At 29.9% G+C, this 9,518-nt stretch overlaps 1 non-coding gene across 1 annotated transcript; it reads right to left on the bottom strand.

The window, feature by feature from the left end:
* Nucleotides 1-1,272: 1,272 nt before the first annotated feature.
* Nucleotides 1,273-1,379, bottom strand: LOC139903044 (small nucleolar RNA R71). The gene has a single exon (XR_011777892.1). It is a non-coding gene; the product is annotated as a small nucleolar RNA R71 (small nucleolar RNA).
* Nucleotides 1,380-9,518: the final 8,139 nt, after the last annotated feature.

The following is a 9,518-nucleotide window of genomic DNA, read 5'->3' as shown; positions in this document are numbered from 1 at the left end:
TTTTGCTGTAATTTTCCTTAAGATCTTTTTCTTAGAACTAGATTTTAAAAGCCTTAGAATTTTACGACATCGCTTTTCGCTTTTAGTATTTTATAAATTTTAGTGCATTATAAGTAATTGTCGATTTCCTTTTTAGAATTGCATTTTTAGTTCCTTTAGATTTAAGACTTTAGTCGCAACTTTTAATTTTTAAGTTTTTAGACGCTAATCTTTAAACGTAAAATTTTAGTTTCTAAGTTTTAGATTGTTTTTCGACGTTTATTTTTCGACTTTTTGTTTTTCGACGCGCTTTTTCTTTTTCATTTTTACGCTCTAGTTTTTAGGACATAGATTTTTATTTCAAAATTTCGACAAAAAATTATTTTAAGCAATTAAATCAATAAACCCCAATTTTCTGGTTCGTAGTAATAGTTGGATTTGTTAGTGGCGAGTTGTGGATTTCCGATTTAAAGGGTCCTGGCTACCTGCTGCATCTTTTGGCTATTCGAAACATGGGCAAAATCAGAAAAGTCTATTAATTTGATAACTTATATAATTTTTGTATTTATAACTAATAGGATATTCAGTGAATGCACCGAGCGAAACATTCACCACCTTTCATACATTCACCACCTGTAACTCGATCAAGACATCTAGCCAATATTGTCGCCGTGGATTTTTCTTTAGAATCATCCTCTAGTCGAACAAGTACTCCAATTCAAATCTTCGATAATCCATTTTTTGAACCCGACTTCACAATTGAGGACCCGGAGGATATTCAAGGACAATTCAGAGATCCTGAACCACTAATCATTCCTCTTGAACCACAAATTATTCAAACGGAGGTTATCGAGGAAGAAACCGTTAAATCAGAATCTTCTAGTGATTCGGATTCAACTATTCAAGATATGGCAGATCCAGAACCTCAAAGTATGGAAGACCGAATGAAAGCCACACGTACGGGCCAAGGTCATGCCATTAATCAGCCAGAAGTTAGACCGCCAGATTTTGAAATCAAAGGACAAATCCTACACATGGTCACTAATCAATGCCAATTCGGTGGTATAGCAAAAGAAGATTCAAACGAACATCTTCGAACTTTTAATAGGATTTGTACTCTATTTAAAATCCGAGAAATTGAGGATGAAACGATCTATCTTATGTTGTTTCCTTGGACTTTACATGGGGAAGCCAAAAGATTGGTTAGAATCATTACCCGAAGAAGCGATTGATACATGGGTTGTTTTAGTTGAGAAATTTCTTCAAAGATTCTTTCCGGCATCTAAAACCGTGAGACTTCAAGGAGAAATTGCCACATTCTCACAAAAGCCAAATGAAACGTTATTTGAGGCGTGGACAAGATTTGAAAAGATGTTGAGAGGATGTCCTCAACACGGTTTAGATACTTTTCAAATAGTTCAAATATTTTATAAAGGCGTCGACGTCGCTACAAGAAAAGACATCGACACAGCCGCTGGTGGTTCCATTATGAAGAAAACCGCTACCGAAACTCACAAGATTATTGATAATACAGCCTCCCACTCACATGAGTGGCACCAAGAAAAAGATATCTTACATTCATCCAAAGCGGCTAGAGCCGATTCTAGCCATGGCTTTGATTCCATTTCTGCAAAGCTAGATTCTTTCAAGAGACAAATGGAAAAGATGACTAAAGATATTCACGCAATACGAATCAGTTGTGAGCAGTGTGGAGGACCACATTTAACAAAAGATTGTCTCAGTGTTGAACAAACATTGAAACAAAGAGAAAATGTTTCATACATAAACTAAAGGCAGGTAAATAATTATCAAAATAATTATCAACCGCCAAGGCCAAACTACAATCGAAACATTCCTTACAACCAAAATGCCCAACACAACAACCAACAAGGTCCTAGCAATCAACAAGTATCCAACAAGACTTACAATCAGCAAAGACCTGGTTACATTAATAAACCACCACAAACCGATAAGAAAAAGACAAATTTAGAAGATATGGTATTAAAGCTAGTTGAATCTCAAACGCAGTTTGTTACATCTCAGAAACAAACTAATGAACAAAATGCTCAAGCATTTAGAAATCAACAAGCTTCAATCCAAAATCTGGAACAAGAAGTAAGTAACCTAGCAAGGTTAATTGGTGAAAGAAAATCGGGGAGTCTACCTAGTGATACAAATGCTAACCCCCGAAATGAAACAGCTAAAGCCATTACCACGAGAAGTGGTATAACACTTAAACCACCTGAAATACCTATAATTTCTGATTACTCTATTCCTACTTCACAGACACCACAGTCTGAGCAAGATAAGGAAAAAGAACCGGTAGTTGAAAAGGTTAATGAAGATAACACAGTTAAGGCAAAGCCTTATGTTAAACCATACCAACCACCACTTCCATACCCGAGTAAAATAAGAAAAGAAAGACTTGAAGCAGAGCAATCCAAATTCTTGGATATGTTTAAATAAATAAATGTCAATCTTCCTTTCATTGATGTAATTTCAGGAATGCCAAGATATGCTAAATTTCTGAAAGCTCTAATCATAAATAGAAGGAAAATGGAAGAACTCTCGGCTGTCACAATGAATGCTAATTGTTCTGCAGTGTTGTTGAATAAGATACCAAAAAAACTATCAGATCCAGGAAGTTTCACAATTCCATATTTTCTGGGTAGTCTTAGTTCAATAGAAGCATTGGCAGATTTAGGTGCTAGTATAAATTTAATGCCGTATTCATTATACGCTAAACTAGACCTTGGAGATTTAAAACCAACATGAATAAGCATACAATTAGCAGATCGATCAATAAAATATCCTAGAGGGATAATGGAGAACATACTAGTTAAAGTTGGTACTTTAGTATTCCCAGTAGATTTTGTTATTCTAGACATGGAAGAAGATTCTCGAGTTCCTCTTATATTAGGAAGACCATTCTTAAACACGGCTAAAGCAATAATAGACGTGTTCGGTAAGAAACTGACCCTAAGTATAGAGGACGAAAGTGTTACCTTTTCTGTTGATAAAGCAATGCAACAACCACAATCTGCAGATGATACATGTTATTATGTTCAAACTATAGATTCACATGTAGAATTGTTACAAAAATTTCCTGAATTACAAGGAACAGGAGAATGTTCTTTAGGAGAAGAAGATGAATCAATTGATGAAGCTGAAATGTTAGCTACACTTATGGCTAATGAATATGAACCAACAACAGATGAACTTCAAGTATTAAAAGAAGAAGACAGATATCGATACAAATCATCGATAGAAGAACCACCGACATTAGAGTTAAAGCCACTTCCAACCCATTTGGAATACGCTTATTTACATGGTAAATCTGAATTACCTGTAATAATCTCGTCTTCTCTTACTAAAAATGAAAATTTTTAACTCATTTCTGTGCTAAAAACTCATAAATCAGCTATTGCATGGAAAATTCATGACATTAAAGGTATAAGTCCTTCGTATTTCACACATAAAATCCTTATGGAAGAAAATCATAAAACATATGTCCAACGCCAACGAAGACTAAATCCAAATATGCAAGATGTTGTTAAAAAAGAAATTATTAAACTGCTCGATGCAGGTTTAATTTATCCAATCTCTGATAGTCCATGGGTGTAACGACCTGACTTTTTCGACTTATATTTTTGTGCTCTATACTGTGATGACCCGGAAATTTTCGACCAAATTTAAACTTTATCTTCATATGATTTCGACACTATAAGCAAAGTCTGTAAAGTTGAGTCTTAAAATTTTGGAACTGTTTACATGAATTTAATTGAACCTCGACCAATTTCGACAATTCACGAACAACTAATTTGTAAATAGATATATATAATTTTATTTGAAATAATATATGATTTAATTGATGGAAATAAATATATAAAATAATATCAGTATATTTAATATTATTAATTTAATATATAATATATAGATATGCATATAATTAAATATATATATATATATATATATATATATATATATATATATATATATATAAATTTATGTATATTATAAAATGAAATATTATTTATTGTAATTGTTATAATCAATGTTGAAAAATAATAATAATATATAATAATTATTATTTAAAGAGTATATATATATATATATATATATATATATATATATATATATATATATATATAATAAATTATATAGAATATATATTTTGTGATTTCGAAGTTATTTAGTAAACGACAGTAACGCTCAATTGTCATTCGATAGATAATAAACGAGTTAAAAAGAAACTTATGTGATTTTAAAATAAACAGTGATTCGAAAAGGAGTTTTATAAATTTTAGGCTCATTAATAAAATATTTAGAAGTTATTTGTTGAATTTTAAAACTTTTTATATTTACTTGGGGTTGGGAGTGAATAATTAATGTAATTTTTATTTAATAATTAATGATCGAATTTTATACCATAATGACCAAAATAAATAAATATAGTTAATCTAAAAATTTGGGATTTTTCCGAAGACTTTTTATCCACCACTGATTTAACAACGGAGTACGATTAAGTAGTCCGTGAAAACTGTCGGTAAGAACATGACAATTAAACTGACTTGTTCACTGTACTCTTTTTCGATTCATTCCGTCCTTGCACATGTAGATAGAAAGTAAATATTATATTATTATTAAACTATATTTATATGTCCACACATACAGAGATATTGATATTAACCCATAACAGATTCACTGTACAAAATTGAGTATGATTGATTTTAATGTCTAGCTTTTTGTTTTTATTTCCTTTCTTTCTTTTGCTTATTTTAAACAAAGTATATATGTATGCATATGGGTTGTGATAAATAAAGTATCACCACAATCTTCACTCAATCATCTTCTACAACACCAAGTCTTTCCCGGAGTACTATTTCCTGTTTCTTCTTTTTCTTGTTGAGCTCCACACCACACCACCATCTTCAACCTCTCTCTCTCCTCTCTCTCCACTATATTTTTTTTTCTCTCTTCCTTATATTAAAATCGTGAACCGCCAATAATATTTTTCTATTATTTTTATTTCTATTTCTCTATTGGAGAACCACACCACCACCTTACCTCAATCCTCTTTCTTCTGTTCCGATTGAACTGCAACAATTTTTGTGATTTATTTATGTATTTTTCTCCTCTCGTTGTTTTAAGTTGTGGAAATAATGGAAGTATAGGATATTACTCCATATTATATAACACACAATTAAGATTTCAACCAAGTGAATTTTTCATGTGGGACGGTTTAAAAGAGTGTGGCCGACAATTACAGCAATAATGCAATTAAATATGATTTTGTTTGTTGAATGCTTTATAAGTGGGTCAAGATAAGGTATTCAAACCCACATGTTGGTCAGTTCACCGTTTTTATTTTATTAAAGGATGCACAAAATCATCGGATCCCTTGTATTGTCTTGCAACATGGGCCAAAGTCAATTTAAGTTAATCAAGCCGAATTGGACAGTTGATACAGCATGGGCCGAATTATATTTTTTTATTGGGCTCCGGATTGATGGGCTAGCTGACTAGGGCCAGTACCACAAAACCACCTTGTAAGAAAAACTGCTACAGCTACGTTGATAATTTTTTTTTCTGTTTATCTATAACGAGCAAGATGAGACAGTATGAGACAAGGTGATGGCAAGATTATAATATTAATATCGATTAAGATAGATGACGATGGGAGGTATTGATAAATGACGATGATTAATGATAGGGATCATAAAGAAGATGATAGATGAAGTAGTTATGTTTATGGTAATGATAAACGAGGGTAGATGATGTGTATGATATGTTACGATGATGATAAAGTTAGGATGATAATGGTATGTATATTATGACCATGAAAGAAACGAAGACGATGATGATGAAATGGTTAGAAATTAAAGGATGATGGTATGGCGATATAAATAAGATTGATGATGAAGTTGAATTGATATTAGGATGTCATATTATTATCAGGATGACCATGATAAATAATGATGATATGATTATGTTATTGATACGCGATGTATGTTATGAAGTCTATAATTTTATAAAGTTAATGATGAAGAAGAAGAAACATAAAGATGTATTAGGATAAAATGATCCAGGCTGTGATGAAAACAGAAATGGAAGTATAGCGTAATGGTTAAGAACGTTATCGGGTTAGCGGAACGTCGCGGGTTCAAACCCGGACTTTGGCATTTTTTTAGGACTACTCCTTTAAGGTAGTTTACTTATTACTTATTATTATTATTATTATTATTATTATTATTATTATTATTATTATTATTATTATTATTATCATTATTATTATAATAATAATTATTATTATTACAAATATTAAAAATATAATTATTAGTATCATTCATACAATTAATATTATTATCATTATTGTTAATATTAGTAAATTAATATTTTCAAAACTATCATTCTAACAAATAAATATTTTGCACATTAAATATATTTATTACATAATTATACTAATATTACATAAAACTATGTTTTAATTAATACAATAGTATAACGTTGATAATGCTAAAAACGAACATATATTTCATAGCATTATTCCTCAAGAAAGACAAGCTTTTAGTTGCAATTGTTCTATTTACAAGTGATATTCGTTTAAATAATAAAAGGTGAAGACAAAAGACAGATTCGACGAATTGAAGACGCAAACGACCAAAAAGCTCAAAATTGATAAGAAACGTCTCGAAATTACAAGAGTACAAGATTAAAAACGTAAAGTACAAGATATTAAATTGTACGCAAGGACGTTCGAAAATCTGGAACCGGGACCAGAGTCAACTCTCAACGCTCGACGCAACGGACTAAAAATTACAAGTTAACTAGGTATATAAATATAATATAATATATAATTAATTATATTAATTATATATATATTATATTTATAAATAAAAACCGTCGGCAGAGAAAGACTCCAAGGACTGAGCTGTAAATTCATTCTCCGCGACTCGCGGAGTTTGAAGAGGATTTTACCGCGAGTCGCGGAGCCCCAAAAATCGAAAATCCCTATAAAGCCAACCGAATTCTGATCACAATTCATAATCTTTTTCTTCTCTTATCATACGTAAACGATATATATATATATATATAATTTATATTTTAATTTTAATTCTAATAATAAGGGTATGTTAGCGAATGTTGTAAGGGTGTAAGTCGAAATTCTGTCCGTGTAACGCTACGCTATTTTTAATCATTGTAAGTTATGTTCAACCTTTTTATATTAATGTCTCGTAGCTAAGTTATTATTATGCTTATTTAAAACGAAGTAATCATGATGTTGGGCTAATTACTAAAATTGGGTAATTGGACTTTGTACCATAATTGGGGTTTGGACAAAAGAACGACACTTGTGGAAATTAGACTATGGGCTATTAATGGGCTTTATATTTGTTTAACTAAATGATAGTTTGTTAATGTTAATATAAAGATTTACAATTGGGCGTCCCTATAAATTACCATATACACTCAATCGGACACGATGGGCGGGGTATTTATATGTACGAATAATCGTTCATTTAACCGGACACGGGAATGGATTAATAGCCACTAGAATAATTAAAACAGGGGTGAAATTACATTCAAGGGTAATTGGTGTAATTGTTAACAAAGTAGTAAAACCTTGGTTTACACGCAGTCGATAACCTGGTGTATTCATTAAACAAAATATTAAAACCTTGTTACAATTCGAATCCCCAATTAGTTGGAATATTTAACTTCGGGTATAAGAATAATTTGATGAGGACACTCGCACTTTATATTTATGACTGATGGACTGTTATGGACAAAAACCAGACGGACATATTAAATAATCCAGGACAAAGGACAATTAACCCATGGGCATAAAACTAAAATCAACACGTCAAACATCATGATTACGGAAGTTTAAATAAGCATAATTCTTTTATTTCATATTTAATTTCCTTTATTTTATATTTAATTGCACTTCTAATTATCGCATTTTTTATTGTTATTATATTTAATTGCATTTTTAATTATCGTACTTTTTAATTATCGCAAGTTTATTTTATCGCACTTTTATTATTCGCAATTTCATTATCGTTATTTACTTTACGCTTTAAATTAAGTCTTTTATTTATTTAATATTTTACATTAGGTTTTAACTGCGACTAAAGTTTTAAAATCGACAAACCGGTCATTAAACGGTAAAAACCCCCCTTTATAATAATAATATTACTTATATATATGTTTGTATTTTTATAAAAGTAAACTAATATAGCGTTACGCTTTGTTTAAAGATTTCCCTGTGGAACGAACCGGACTTACTAAAAACTACACTACTGTACGATTAGGTACACTGCCTATAAGTGTTGTAGCAAGGTTTAAGTATATCCATTCTATAAATAAATAAATATCTTGTGTAAAATTGTATCGTATTTAATAGTTTTTCCTAGTAAAATATAAACTATTTAGTATACACCTCGCAAAACATCAAGTATTTTTGGCGCCGCTGCCGGGGACATTTCTAAACGCCGGAAGCGCAACGCTAATAATAAAAAAAAAAAAAAGGATTTTTAGCTTACTTCTATTAAAAATTCGTTTTTGTAAAAATACGTGTTAATTATTCAAAAATATAAAAAGAAAAACAAAAATATAAGTATTTTTTTTAAAATATTTAAGTTTTATAAGTTTCTTTATTTTTATTTTAATTTATAAAAATATAAGTTTTATTAAATATCTTTTATATATAGAAAAAACAGAAAACAGAAAATAAAAAAAAAAAAAAATAAAGAAAAAACGCGTCGATTCAAACTGTGCCAGAATTGAATTTCTGAACCCCGCGACTCGCGGGGTTTTCTTCATTAATTACCGCGACTCGCGGAGACTTTCTGACACGCCGACAGAAGCACTAATTCAGCATTTATTACGGATTATTATTAATTATTATTAATATAAACCCTAATTATGTATTATTATTATAATTAAGTTTTATTTTAAAATTTCTTTTTATTTAATTTGTTTTATTTTGTTTAAATTAGTTTTATTAAATTGTAAAATTAGTAGTTTTATATAAAAAAAAATAATATAAAAATAATATTTTTATAAAAATTGTAATTTTTACAACTTTTTGTATATTTTTATATTTTGTCCCTTTTTAATCGTTTTAGCGTAATATTTGTATTTTTAGCTCATATTTAATTTTAAACTTAGTTTTTGCTATAGTTATTTTTACTCCTAGATTTTTAGGCTTTGCCGTAGAATTCCTTAAGTGCTTTTTCTTTAGACTAAGATTTAGGTACTTTAGAATTTTGCGACCTCATTTTAAGTTTTAGTTTCTTTTTAAGTTATTTCCATTTGGGATTTAGTTTTTCCTGTAAGCTTTAATATTTTTAGACACCTTTTACTATGTATCAATTATCATTCCAATTAGTAATTTCAATTTGCGATTATAATTTTAAGTTAGTTGTAGTAATAAGGTTAGGTTAGTCAACTATTTTTAAGTTTTTATAAGTTTCTTTTATTTTTCCGTCACCTTTTATTTTTCAACCATTTTTTTCTTTTTCGACCTTTTTCGA

The sequence above is a fragment of the Rutidosis leptorrhynchoides genome, chromosome 3, assembly GCF_046630445.1.
Source record: "Rutidosis leptorrhynchoides isolate AG116_Rl617_1_P2 chromosome 3, CSIRO_AGI_Rlap_v1, whole genome shotgun sequence".
Taxonomy (NCBI): domain Eukaryota; kingdom Viridiplantae; phylum Streptophyta; class Magnoliopsida; order Asterales; family Asteraceae; genus Rutidosis; species Rutidosis leptorrhynchoides.
This window is presented reverse-complemented; position numbering and strand designations above follow the sequence as displayed.